Raw genomic sequence first — 13,934 nt, forward strand, 5'->3', positions numbered from 1 at the left:
AGGAAGCACACAGAGCAATGGGAGGGAGCACAGAGAGCAATGGGAGGGAGCACAGAGAGCAATGGGAGGAAGCACACAGAGCAATGGGAGGGAGCACAGAGAGCAATGGGAGGAGCACACAGAGAGCAGTGGGAGGGAGCACAGAGAACAGTGGGAGGAGCACACAGAGGGCAATGGAGAGACTATGGATTCAACTCACTTTCCCCTTACATTCAGTCTGGAGCCTGCTTATGGGATGATGTCTCAAGCCTCTGACCTTTGGAGCAGATCTTCCACTCACTTAATTCTGTCTAGAAAAACATTACCTCTGTAATGCCCTGTGCGTTTCTTAGTCCTGCCAAGCTGAAATGAACCGCCGTGCCTGTTCAACGTGCTGTGGTCCCTGCTGACATCACATGGTCTTTCCTGAGCATATTCTTCTGCTGATTAACTTTTGGTTTTAAATTATTTGTTTCAGGCCATATGTCTTGTATCACTAAATTTCAGTAGTGTCCCCTCCCCTGCCCCACCCCGCCCTGTGCTCCTTGGGACAGAGTCTTAGTCTGAGGCCTGGGCTAGCCTGGGACTCAGGGCTGTCCTCCTGCCTTGACTTCTCAAGTGCAAGGATTGCAGGTGTGAGCCATCGTGTTGACTCTCGGCATCTCTTGGTCTCTCATTATATCAGAAGATGACGCTAATGCTCTGATGCCACATCTGTCTTCACTTCTTCTTCCTGTTTCCTGCCCACTGTTTGTTTTTGCATTGTGAGACTGGTAACTGCATCTCCTACACTTTATGTATGGATCGGCTATAGACGCTGGAGAACCAGTAGCTGCCCTGATATCAATAGATACCACGATAATGTAAACAGTCTTCACCATTGAGATGGGCCCTGTGGTGCTTTGAATGAAAATGACCCTCATAGGAGATGTGGCCTTATTGGAGGAAGTGTGTCACTGAGGGTGGCTTTGAGATTTCAAGTGCTTAAGCCAACCCCAGTGTCATTCTCTCTTCCTGCTGCATGCCAATCCAGATGTAGAACTCTGAGCTCCCTCTCCAGTACCATGTCTGCATGGGTGCTGCCATAAACCTCTGCCGTGTAAGCTAGCCCCAATGAAATGCTTCCCTCTATACGAGTTGCTGAGGTTATGGTGTCTCTTCACACACAGCATTAGAAACTCACACTAAGAGGGTTTCTAATTGTCCAAGCAGTCACATGATTAGTGTTGGCCAGATAATACGAAATGTCCATTTGACATTGACATTCAATTGACATTTCATATGTGGGCCATTGCATTCTTTTAGCTCCCTTTGGGTTTTAGGAGAGTGTTTGTTACTTTCCCTAGTTTACCTTTAAAAAGTCTACCAAGCCTTCAGTGGTCTTTTAGTTCATCCCTCTTGGAGGTACACTCTGATTCTTGACTTTCCAGAGCCCCTGGTTTGCTTCTCTAGCCCTGATTTCCTGCTCTAGAAGAGCTCTGAGAGTCTCCAGCTTGTCTCCTCTGACTACCCCTGGCCTCCTCGTCCCTCACGTTGCTGGGCTTTCTAGAGAACTGATCTCTTTAAGCACAGTGCATGGGTGTCTGGATGCCCGGACACACTGTGTACCATGAGCACTAGATCTGGCTAAGCTGTTAGCAACCTTACCTCAGTACTTTGAAGATAGTTTTGCTCAATACTTGTGTCATATTGGAGGAGAGCACTTTTGTACAGGATTTCTCTATGTGTTTGTTTTTCTGAAAATTCTATACCCCTTCCCCTCACGATTTAATGCTGAGTGTTGCAGGTCTGAGTGTTATAATGAAAGTCTCTTTCACACTCATCTTGTTTGTTTTTTTGTTGATTTTCCTTTGGGACCTTCTTACTTAATTAAACACGAGTAAATCTTTTGTATAGTTTCTTAAAGAAAAAACACTCCTTTTGGCTGCATGAAAAAACCTATGTTGGACTTTTCTGTGTCTTATCTTTTCTGACCAAGCTTTTTCTATTCTGTTTTAAAACAACATTTTGTTTGTTTCCCTCAATTTTTTTTTTTTAATTCCTTCTTTGAATATTTTAAGTTTCTGCTTTGGTATGTGTTTGGGGGTCCCGTTGTGGTTCTGCATCCTCTACTTCCCCCTTCTCAGGGTATCCAGACGGCGGTGCACACTGGCTGGAAGGATGAAGTGGAGTCTGGAACTGGTAGGGTTCTGCAGGACCCCAGGCTGGCTGGGAATGAGGGCTGGAGGGGTTGCGGGGAGAGGAAGGCCTTCTCTGAGGGTCTTCAATGAAACAGCTCCCTCAGACAATCTTAGCTTGTGTGCGTACGTTTATTAGGGATGGGCTCGTACACATACACTTTATTGGGGTAAATAGGGGATATATGGACTTTGGAGAGTACGAAGGCATTTTCAGGGTAAATGAAAATTATTTAAAGTTCTGTGAAAGCCTCATTTGTATTGAGAGTCAGTCATTCCAGGAATCCTAGGTACTTGCTAGGTTGGTTCTTTCAGGGGGAAGAGGAAGTTTGTAGGTCTGCCAAGGACTACTCAACCTTCCCCAGGTAGAAGGTGTGGAAAGTTGAGGTGAGACAAGGTCAGAGAGCGGGAAGTCCTGCTGGTAAAGGGAGCCCTCCATTTTGTGTGCAGCTCAGAGGAGCTATCTGGTCACAGTAGACAGTGACCTTAATTAGCAGGGTTTCCCCGGATTCAGCAATCAAACCCTTCACTCTGTTCTCTTCCTAGGGTATTGAATAATTATGCAGTTTTAATTTTTCATAAAGGCATGTTTTAAAAATTACACTTTCTCAGTCCTTTCTGTTTTTTGTTTTGGTTGGCATCGGTTATCCTGGGTAGCTAACTGATGTGGTTTCCATGGTCTTTGCCCTAGGGGAAAATGCTCTGGTTTGTGCTTGGGGTGATCCTATGCTTAGGGGTGATAGATGAAAAGCCCTTCCTCACTCAGGAGGGTCTGCTTGGTATTCAGATGGAGTGCTCTTCATTTTTGCAGGATATTGTTATCTCTGTCAACAATTTGAGTCACTATCAGAAATTGGCTTTTTTGGATTGTCTCTGGAGTCAGCAGACCTTCCGTAGGGAGAAGTGGAGCGATTGATAGAACTGTTCTCTTAAGTCTTGTTATTTTTTCACTCTCAGACTTTCTCTTTCTTTGGTTGTGGGGAGGGTTTCTTGGTGTGTGGTCCCAGCTGGTCTTGTACTGTCCTCCCACCTTAGGCTCTCAAGGTTTAGAATTCAGGCCCACACCATCACACTTGGTTTCTAGTCTTTTTAAAATTAAATGTAACTTCAACTGACCCATAAAACATACCATTTGTGCAGATTAATGAGATAATAGTCTCAGTTTTTGCACCTACCTTCTGCATCTGCTGATGAGCTTGCCCTCAGGGACATCAGCTTCCTCTACCCCAGTTCCTCTCCTGTCTGGGGAACTTAGTTTCCTCTGCTCTTGTTTACAGTTTCATTGTTGCCGCGCCCTTCTTGTGTCTGTAGATCACTCCCTCTCACAAGTTGTGTCCCTATTTTACTGTCAGGGTCTCACCTGCTATTTGCCTTCATTTCCTCTCAAGGCATGCACCCTGTCATCCTGAGCTGGAAAGGGAGGCTTGTATGTTTTATCATTTAACAAGAAGCTACATGATTTGAGTATTTTAGTCTATGTCATATTTTCTCACCAGCACCTTATTCATCCTAGTATTCTTTTTTTTTTTAACCAGACATTCCATCTTGGTATTGTATTCTTCAAGTAAGTCAGATTTTGTACCTTTTTAATATATAAGCTTATATTAATTAAAGCTCAAGCTTGAATTAATTGAATTCTTACAGAAAATGAAAAGTATTAACTTTTTATGTAAGCCTATTGAAAAACAAAACATCAGAAATACCTAGTGCAGTATTTATTTTAAAGGCAAAGAATTTGCTTTAATACTAACTTAAAGTAAGCACTCTATTGTATAGGTAGCCACAAACTTGGAGTTAATGATAGCTAATAAGGGAAAGATATCTTTCTTAAGCAGTGAATCCTTCGCAGGGACTTTTCAAGTTTAGGTGGCAGTGGTTGTAGAATGCCAGTAGGCAGCGAGCTTAGTATTATGTCAGAAGTATTCTGTAGAAGATGATAATTGCTTGATTAGCTTTGGTGTTTTAAAAGGCTCCTTAAGAATTGCATTGCAAATCTTTTAAAAATAGATTTCTTTAAAATTAAAATTTATTTACTGATTTCTAATTTGGGTTTACTTTCTCCCTCGATTACCTTGGCCCTTCCACCCCCATTACCGTGTAAGCCTATCCACTCCCTTCCATCTCCTACCACACATCCTATGAGCCTCCTTCCCCCGAAGCCTCATTTCTGCTTCTCATGGCCCCTTTCTTACCCTCTAGAGGCAGACTCTTTATGTAGAACTCCAGACTATAGAATTTGGAAATACTCAATACAAATTTTAGGGAAATATTTTCTTTTTTCCTTCTTCAGTGTAAATTAATTTTATTCATAAAGAGATGTTAAACCAGTTGGAACTGCCAGAAAGCAAAAAAAAAAACAAAAAAAAAAACAAAAAATGAAATAAAACCAATTGTCTTTCATAGTTGTAAGTCCTCTTTATTAACAAGAGAAAGTTGCTGGTAGTCTTCAAAGATTAGGAATAGTGACCCAATAAGTTTTTTTCTTTTTAAAATTATGTGAAGTAGGGAAAAACTATGTATTAGCTTTTAAAAACAGAAGTACTATATTTCAGTAGTATATAGAAAAATAAAAAATACTGATAATAAACGAAGCTCTATTTACATTTATTTTACATAGTTTCTCTTTTAATAGTTTTAAATTTAATGCTTACTTAGCCCTGTCTTTTGGTTTACTTGTATGGTTTTTGTTTTATTTTGTTTCTTTTTTTTTTGTTTGTTTTTTTGTTTTTTCGAGACATGGTTTCTCTGTGCAGCCCTGGCTTTCCTGGAACTCACTTTGTAGACCAGGCTGGCCTTGAACTAAGAAATTCACCTGCCTCTGCCTCCCGAGTGCTGGGATTAAAGGCGTGCGCCACCACCACCACTACTTGTATGTTTTATTATTGCCTAAACACAATCAGTAACAAGTTATTTTTTCCAGTTTTGTAGGTAGATCCCACCCACTAGCCATGGGACCCAGAACCTTTTTAGTGACAGCGCTGTCATCTGTTTATTTAATGTTCCTCTTTTCCATCAGCCTGCCTCCCTAGTTGAAAGCAGTGCCACCCCTGGGACCAATGACTCTTCTTTTCCTCACTTGAGCTGGTGTGGTGTGGTCTTTCTAGCCTTGCTGTCTGTCCTCTTGCTCCTTTGAAGATGGTCCTGCTATCCAGGGGTAAGCGACGGAAGGATCTCATGTCCTCCAGCCTTTACATGTTGGAATGCTCACACACAGTGATTATAGGCCTAGTTGAGTCTTAAGGGTGGACTTGTCATGGTGGATTAGCGCCTTTATTAAAGGGCCCCAGGGAGCTTCCTGGTTTTCTACCATGTAAAGCTAGGAAATGATAGTGTGGAACCAGAAAAGGGGGCTCCCCATGCCTTGATCGTACAGCAGTTCTCCAAGCCATCAGCAATACATTGTTACTTGTACTTTTAAATTATTATTATTATTATTATTTTATAGGCACGATCTTATTGTGTAGTCTTGGCTGTCCTGGAACTCACAGAGATCTGCTCACCTGTCTCACGATGGCTGTAGTCAGGAAGGTATGCCACCATGCCTGACTGAGCTGACCAATTACTTGCATTCTTCCCGTCCTTCTAGTCTGTTCAGTGTTTGGGGTGAACTTCAGGACAGAATGTAAAACCTATGATGTGTTTGCTCTGCTGCTGTCTGTCTGCTGCCTCTTGCCATTGGCTGACTTTTCTCTTTGCACAGGGTAGAGTTCAGCTCTGTCAGGTTTTTTACCCCTTCCCGCCCCATTCCCCCTCCCAGGGCAGCATTCTTTCTTATAAAAGTGTCTAGTCACAGCTGTGGTCAGATCCAAGGCTGCAGACAAGAGGCTTGTTTTATGCAGGTGTCCTCTCTCTATTTGCAGTGTGTCTTTAGCCCTCTCCTTGCTAGCTGTTATCGTTCACCAATCTGACAAGGGCTATTTTTTTTTCAGTGTTGTAGGTAGAGCACAACCACATTAAAACAGAGGTTCACATTCTTTCCGGATGGAGCTGAGATTAGTCGAGTCTTGGAAACCACAGCTGACAGGCTTTTTCCTCTGGGGACCTTCTCCTGAGTGGCTTCTCATTGCTTTCCAACCTGCCTGTCAGCCCATGTTATTCCTAGACTCCTTGCTTCCAGCTCTCTGGGAGCAGGTATCATTGTGTGTTGTGGTTTCTAATCTCCTCGTCCATTTTTCTCCTACTCTGTGCATCGTCTCTGTGACCCTTTGAGACAGGCTTGCTGTGTGTAGTTCTGGCTGGTCTGGAGCCAACTACAGTCTAGGATGACCTTGACTTTAGGTGATTCTTGTGCCTCTGCTACCTGAGAACTGGGATTATAAGGAGTGTACTGCCACACCCAGCTCAGAACTTGCTTTCTTAAATATCTCGATATTTAAACTTTCTATTTATTCAGAGATGAGGTTTCTTGGATTCTCAGTTTTCTAGCATTGAGCAAAGAATTATGATGAAGGTAGAACATAAGCTTTCTAGGCACGTTGAAGGAGTTGTGGTTAAAGCCCTTGCATAAGAGCACACACTCCTTCTGTAGGGGAAGAAAGCCTCCCCCGGTCTCGTTCCACCAGCTTTTGCTGTATGTAGGATCCTAGCCGACTTCTGTACTTGGAGCCCACATTAGATTGAAAGCTACACATAAGAAGATGAAGGGGCATTCTGCTGACCACACGAGGGGACCCAGAGCTGAGCTGATGTATTGATAGCTGCTGCTGATAGGAGATGGAGTGAGACCCTATGGGGAAAACATGTATGAAAAAGGTGTCAGCATTTTTAATTGTTTTCAAACCATAGCTCTTTATCTTCATTTAGTACAGAAGACAAGCAGACACCTACTGTGCTCCTATGGCTAGACCTGATGTAAATGCGTGCTCGCCACGCAGAGGTTCATTTCCCTCCTGGGAGGTGCGCGTGTGTCCTTAATGGTATGGGTGGGGTGACAGGTCAAGTATGTTGGATAATTCAGCTCCTTTCCCTACAGTGCTACATAAACAGATTTTTCTGGGTTCCTGCAAGGTACTAGTTGTTTTACTTCTAATCATTAATTTCCCTTTGGTTGCAATAGTCTTAATGATGCCATTAACCGGTTGCTGTTTGGGTATTTCTTATTAGTGTCTAATTTCTTGCATCAGATTTAGAAAGTAATAAAATTACTCTTTCCCTTGGCTCTTCGTCCCCCACCATTTGATGTTTGAGAATATCATACCTGCATATGATATCTTCATCAAATCTACCTGCATATCTTCTTTACTTCCTCCCATTTCAGCCCTGCCCTTCCCTCCCAACTAAAAGCGCTGTGATTTTAAAGCCACTTAGTGACATGGATAGGTGCATGAGCCTCGGGCTATCTCTGAAGCATGAAGAGGGATATAACCTTGAATCAAATAGTCTTTCCCCAGTAGCCATCATTAGTTCCTTGGCACTATATATTCATATTTTTTCCTTTTTATTCTTTTAGTCTCAGAGCTGCTGAAGAGTTTTAGCTGGAACAGACCTCTGTGTGTTGCTAGTTCTCATACAATTTTATATTAATCTTACTTTGCATGTTCCAAACTTTTCTTTAGAGCTGAGGAGAGATGAGAGGGAGGGTTAGTCCTTCACTTTGTGCTGATTGAGATGTCGAGGGAGGTGTGACAGACAGACTGGCTGTCTCAGTCTCCGTCCTTACAAGTCCCTGTGCCTGGCCGCAGAATGGCGCTTCTTGGTGTGAATGACTGGAGACACACGTCTGTGTCGTAGTTAACTTCTTCCAAGGGGAGCTTGGCTTGTAGAACCAAAGGGCGGAGGGCGATTGACTAATCTGCTAAATAGCCTTTTATCTTCCCGTCTAGTTTCTCATTAGTATTTGTGAGCCGGAGGATGGCTGGTTGGGAACGCGGGTTTGTGTTTTTAATTAGTCTCTCTAGGGATGATGAGAGGCTTATTTTGAAGAATGGAATTTTAAGGAAGCCTGACAACCCTACTTTTCATGTGACTGAAAAATGTTGGCAGCTGAGAAAGGTTTCACAACTGCGATGTCAAGCCAGCCTTTCCCATGGCTTTTTGCTCATTGTGGGGGCTGAGATGCATGACCGACCTGCGCTTCTGCTTCCAGACCCCAGCAGCCTGGAGCCTCTGTAGAGCGCCTGGCGTTCGTAGCCTCTCATGCTTCCTCCTCTTTAGTTCAGAGGGCTCTCCTGGGGCTTTCTCTCCTATCACATGCATTAGAGAGCTGGCTCAATTCCTTCCTTTGTCTGTGCATTTTAATCAGGCTGCAGCATGGGGTTGTATGACGCCTTATTATCTGTATAAGAAGTACTTGTTTTCCATACTGTACACCACCATAAAAATTTAAGACTACCTCATTATCACGGAATCAGGGAGCTAGGTTGTTTTGCACGGTATTGTATTGGGAAATAAGGAAATGTAGCTCCAGAGCCCTGAAGTATGATGTCCCCACAAATGATTTTTGAGCTGTGCCATCTTGCCTGTTCCTATAAAAGAGGCAGCCAGTTCCTTTGTCATGCAGTTCCTCCTGCTAGAGGGATTTTGTGTGTGTGTGTTTATTTTGTTTTGTTGTTGTTTTTGAGTTGAAACGTATTTTCTCACCTGTTTCTACACTTCCTTCTTAGAAGCCTTTGTTTCTGTACAGCTTCCATGCAAATGTGTGCACATCTTCCAGACCCCGTAGTTATTGTCTTTTCTGTGTCCTTGGCATAGCCACCATCCCCATTATCTGCATTTTTACTTTCCCTTTCTGTGGCTTCAGTTACTCATAGTCTGAAATTATTAAGTGGAAAATTCCAGAAATAATCCATTTAAATTGTGTACCATTCTGAATAAGCGTGGAGAAATTGCACACTGTCCCTTTTCTGTCCCTCCTGGGACATGAATCACACTCTTGTAAGCTTATTCATTCTATAGGTGCTATTCCCACCTTTTGGTCACTTTGTAGCCATCCTGATGGTTAGTTGTACTCACGAGGCCATATATTGCAGTGCTTAACTTAATAACCCGTAAGCAAAGGAGGGTGAGAGTGTTGCAGATGAGATGCTCTTGCTTAGGACGTGGAGGGCTGAATTAACTCAGTACTGTGCAATCATTTGTTGTGAGGCATGTTGGAAAATGACAGTGTGTGTACAATTCACATTGAGAGTCTTTCTGGGGCTCTGATATCACCTGTCCCTGAAGGTGGGCTATCCCCTCTGAGTGAGGGAGGCCTTTGCTGTCCCCATTCCTTTCAGCTGGTAGGTAAGTGTCCTGGTTTCCAGGTTCTTCATGATGTTCTTGAAACACCCTCTCAGTACCTAGTGGCCTTTTTTCAGTTAAAGTGACTTTTAAAGTGATAGGTGACCTGACTCGCTGAAGGCCTCTCAGGACAATTTGTCTGGTGACCTGAGGTCTATTATGACCTGGAAGGAGATTGTATGCTGTTATTTTGGAATACCCCGAAAAGGCAGTGAGGTTCCTTGCCATTGGTTACATTAAGCCCTCGCACAGAGGTTTATGGATATTATTGGCATAGAGCAGTAAAAACTGTGTTGGGAAGGTAGTAATCTTGCAAAAACATCTCAAATAATATTAGTTTAAAAATATATTTTTAGTGTGGTTTGTATGATTTTATTTTATTTTTTGCAGGAGTGGGGAGGGGGCCGTGTATGGTATTGTGTTATGTACCTTGATGTGCAGGCAGCAGATAGAGGAATTTATAGAGTTGTTTTTCTCTTTTCATATGGGGCCCAGGATCAAATTTGGGTGGCAAGGCTTGTTCAACAAGCGCTTTTTCCCCTGAGCCATCTCGCAGGCCCATTTTTGGTTTTATTTTAGCTGTGTTTGTAGTACCAATTGTAAAATATGGGGTAAATGGTCCATCTCTGTGATACACTTGAGGAAATGGCCTTCTAGAAAGGAATTTGGGTACTTTAGTTTTCTGATCAATCAGTAAACAAACATATTTTGCATCTGTGGAAAGCTATCTTTCATCAAAAATTTTATTTCACAAAAATTTTATCTGCCCCTCCCGCGCCCCCCCCCCCCCCCCCCGCCCTCCAAACTGGCAAACGGCAGCTTTTATTTTATTTCTTTTACATTGATCTGCATTATTCACTTCTACATATGGTCAGCGTTTGGAACAGCGCGCCTGTATGGCTACAGATTTTGAAGGGATTCTTACTCGGTGTTGCGTTTGTGTCTCAACTGTGACCTCCTCGTTACTGGGTAATCAGCCAAGCTTTGTTAGATGTTCTCAGATATGTACCCATAGCACTCTTGGAAAAAGACCATTAGTCATGCTAAATCCTAAAATGTAGCTTGTGGAATGTATCTTTACTGTCCGTCACTTTAGTGCCATGTAGAGGACAGCCTTCATTAACTTATGGCAATAAGATTTTTTGTGTTGTCTGTTTTAGGATTTGTAATTCTTCAGAAAGTATGTCTCATAACAGTTTATGTAGTACATAGAGTATTTTTTTTTTGTCTTCCCCTATGAGGCACTTTTTGAAGTGTATGACTCTATTGAGATGTTTAGTCCAATAATATATTGCATAGAAAGATAATTTGATGAGAAGTTTCTTGTGTTATGAGGCAAGGATGTTCAACAACCAGAATCACTCAAGTAAATTGTGGTCTGTAACAGCTCCACCCTTGGGGAAGGGAGACTCATCGGAACTTCCATGGCTATTAATCTTGATAGAGTGCACTCACGGTGTCCTGGGAAGTCTCTCCTCATCTTATCGAGGGAGGGCTTCATAAGCGGGGTCAATCTGCATTCCTTCTGGCTCCACTAATCAGAATAAAGATGGAGGATTGGCTGCACAGTGGATTGGGTCTTTTGACAAGTAAGTGTGGGGTGTGAGTCATGACTGCTCCCCAGTTCTTCATTTTTTACCACTTGTCTCCCCAAAGTTCCTCACCAGAAATTCACAGCGAGACCTTGAGTTTGCTTGGATCGCTGAACGTGTTTGGAGAAGGGGTGAGAAAGGTTTCCAGCTGGAGTTGCCATTTTTTCCCGCTGCCTGCAACAAACTCCTGCCAAACCCGAGCATAACTTGATATGTGCCTTCTCTCTGTTGTTACCACTAAGCACTCTCCCCTGGCTTTTGAAGGCCCCCAAAATGCAAGGCAGGCTCTGGGCTTTAGTGAGCACATGGAGCTTTAGGGCATGGAGAGGAATCCTATCGCTGGCCCTGCCATTTCCTCTGGTTGCTGGATGACCTTGAGCTAGTGAGTCAGCGTCTTTCCCCGTTTTCCTTTCCACTTTCTGAGACTTTCTCCTCTCTCTGTAGTATTAGCAAGTGAAAATTCATGACCGTTAGGAAAGGGTAAAAGAGTGTCGTGAGCGAGTTAACAGCTCTTTGGATACTTCAGTTAATGCAGGGGTCTTTCTCTTGTCTATGGGATGTGTTTCATTCCTCCGGTGGATGCTTTCTTCATGCCTTGGCTGACTGAAGCCCGTGGATACCATGCTTTTTCCTGTACAACATATCCGTGAAAAAGCAAATTTATAAATTAGGAATCATGAGAAATGAAAAACAGTAACTAATAAATAGAATAATTGCAACAGTATGTTATGCTGAAAGCTAGAGGTGCCTGGTTTCTTTTGAAGTAGCTGAGTGATGTACTCTCCCTGGTCCTGATGGGATGGGTAGGATGAAGTGGGAAGAACGGCTGAGCTGTTGCGAAGTGGCATTAGGGTACCATTGACCTTCTGACTTGTCCGTTAGCCATGGATAAATGAAACTGTAGCAAACTGAGACGTGGAGAAGGGGGCTGGATAGCTGTATAGATAGAACGACTTTTTGGATTACTAAAGTAAATTAAAGAAAATGCGCCAAATGCATTCAATATGTATTCCAGATGGTCTATGTTAAATAAAAGATGTAAGTCGTGTTGGATTTGTATAAATCATTTCAGTCTCTTTTGGGGGAAAGCAGTTATTATGTTGTCCATGTAAGTTGTGTTGTAGTCTTCGAGAGCTTCAGAGGACACCGAACGATTGTTTAGTCGCTTGAACCCTTAAACTCCCTTTGGGAGGTCTAGTTCATTCATGTGGACTCTCCAAAATGATCTAATTAACCACACTTTAAAGTTGCATCACAATTATTTCATCTCATTTTTACTTATCTTTGCTTTTTTTTTTTTTTTTCAAAGAAAGTGGCAGATAAATTGTGGTTATCCCAGGAAAGTGTTTGGGTTCCGGTTTATGTAAATCCAGCTTCAGTTTTGTATTTCAGAAGTCTTCAATGTCTCTCAGCTCCAGTTAGCTTGACATTCCTATACTCCTTGAGCCCCATGGAAGTATAGAGTTTACTCACCTGTGCTGTGAGCTGAAGTTTTATTGGTTGTTCTCAGTTGTGTGACCATAAAACACCTTACAAGGAGCCTTTTGTTTGTGGATCTGTAAGTGTTAATGCTTGTGGTAATGGCAGAGCTGGAACCTAGTGGGAGAAATTGTGGGACTTGCTTGGCAGCTATTGATAGTGGAACTGAAACCTTTCTAGGAGGGAGTCCTGCAGGCAACTCACTGAAGCTCCCTTTTATTCTTGTGCAAAAGAAACCCACTGAGGGAGTCAGAAGCATCCCTGTGTTGTGGGATGAGAGAACGGAGGCTTTTCCAACCACCATATGTGGTGACTAGATTCTTTGGAATGACATTGGGGTACTCTCGGAGCAAACAGCAAAAGCCTTCCAAATAACATATAATAAATAAAGTATGCAAGACATTTCCCCAGCCAGATGTAATGTTCAATAGTGGAGAAATAAATTTACAGTGCCCTCCCACAGGAAACTTTGGAAATGCAAGCTGGACCCAGAAGGCAGTCATGCTGTTAGAACTGCAGGCTCCTTTGCCCGCTTCCAGGTGAGGACACACCTCATTGAGATTCTGTTTGTGTGATCTGTGGGGTTTCTTAGGAAATGCATGGATGAAACCTCAGAACTTCAGTGAACTCGGTTTGAACTAGTGCTGGATTTTCGTTTCCAGTATTCAAAAGGCAGCATGTGTGAGTAGGTGTGGTTCATTTCCCTGAATGTTAGTAACTGATGTGATTTTGTTTTTTTCTTTCTGTAACCGATCTAATTTTGGTATATTAGATTATCATTTACATGGTGTAGAGAGAAATCCATTTCTGGCAGGATTCTCGAAGGTGGCAGTCTAACTGGTTCCCCGAGGGCCTTCTCAGGCACCAAAAACAAGTTCAGAATTTCCAGGAGGAGAGCTTTTGGGGCAGGCATAGGTCAGTGGGAAGACTTTTTTCAGTCTTGTTGCATTCAGCGCTGTAAGGTTGGCTTTATGTTTACCCGAGGCTCGAGCTGTGGAGGTTTTTTATGTGTTTCAGCTAGCTGTGGGCAAACCTCCATTGCTCTTCAACAGATGAGCGGGGTGCCCAGGTGTGTGTGTGTGTCTGTGTGTGTGTGTATGTGCGTGTGCGTGTGCGCGTGCGCATGCGCGTGTACAGAAACCTGAGGGTATCACCTGCCTAGTCTGTGGCCACCTTGAGTTCTCTGAAAGTTTCAGAATGTTGTTTCTCTTTCTCCTACATGGAAAAAAACCAAGCCAAACCAACTAAACACATAAACAACAACAGCAACAGCAGCAACAACCAACTAATACTGGAGACATAGAGTGTGAGGGCTGCACATCTATCTCCAAGTTCCTAGAGGGAGCTAGCCTGGATGTCTGTCTCCAGGGAATCTTGGTACCTGCCCAGGGGTTCTATGGCAAGACTGGGTGTCAAAGTTTGTAGATAACATCCTATCATAATGGGATCCCTTGAAGGCATTCTTGTTAAAACTGTGGTTTTATTATGC

The 13,934-nt window shown here is 43.0% G+C and overlaps 1 protein-coding gene across 5 annotated transcripts in view; it reads left to right on the forward strand.

Annotated features, from left to right (window-relative positions):
• Nucleotides 1-13,934, forward strand: part of Bckdhb (branched chain ketoacid dehydrogenase E1, beta polypeptide) — a 199,130-nt gene that overhangs the window by 99,804 nt on the left and 85,392 nt on the right. The window lies entirely within an intron of this gene.

Source organism: Mus musculus, chromosome 9, assembly GCF_000001635.26.
Source record: "Mus musculus strain C57BL/6J chromosome 9, GRCm38.p6 C57BL/6J".
Classification (NCBI taxonomy): domain Eukaryota; kingdom Metazoa; phylum Chordata; class Mammalia; order Rodentia; family Muridae; genus Mus; species Mus musculus.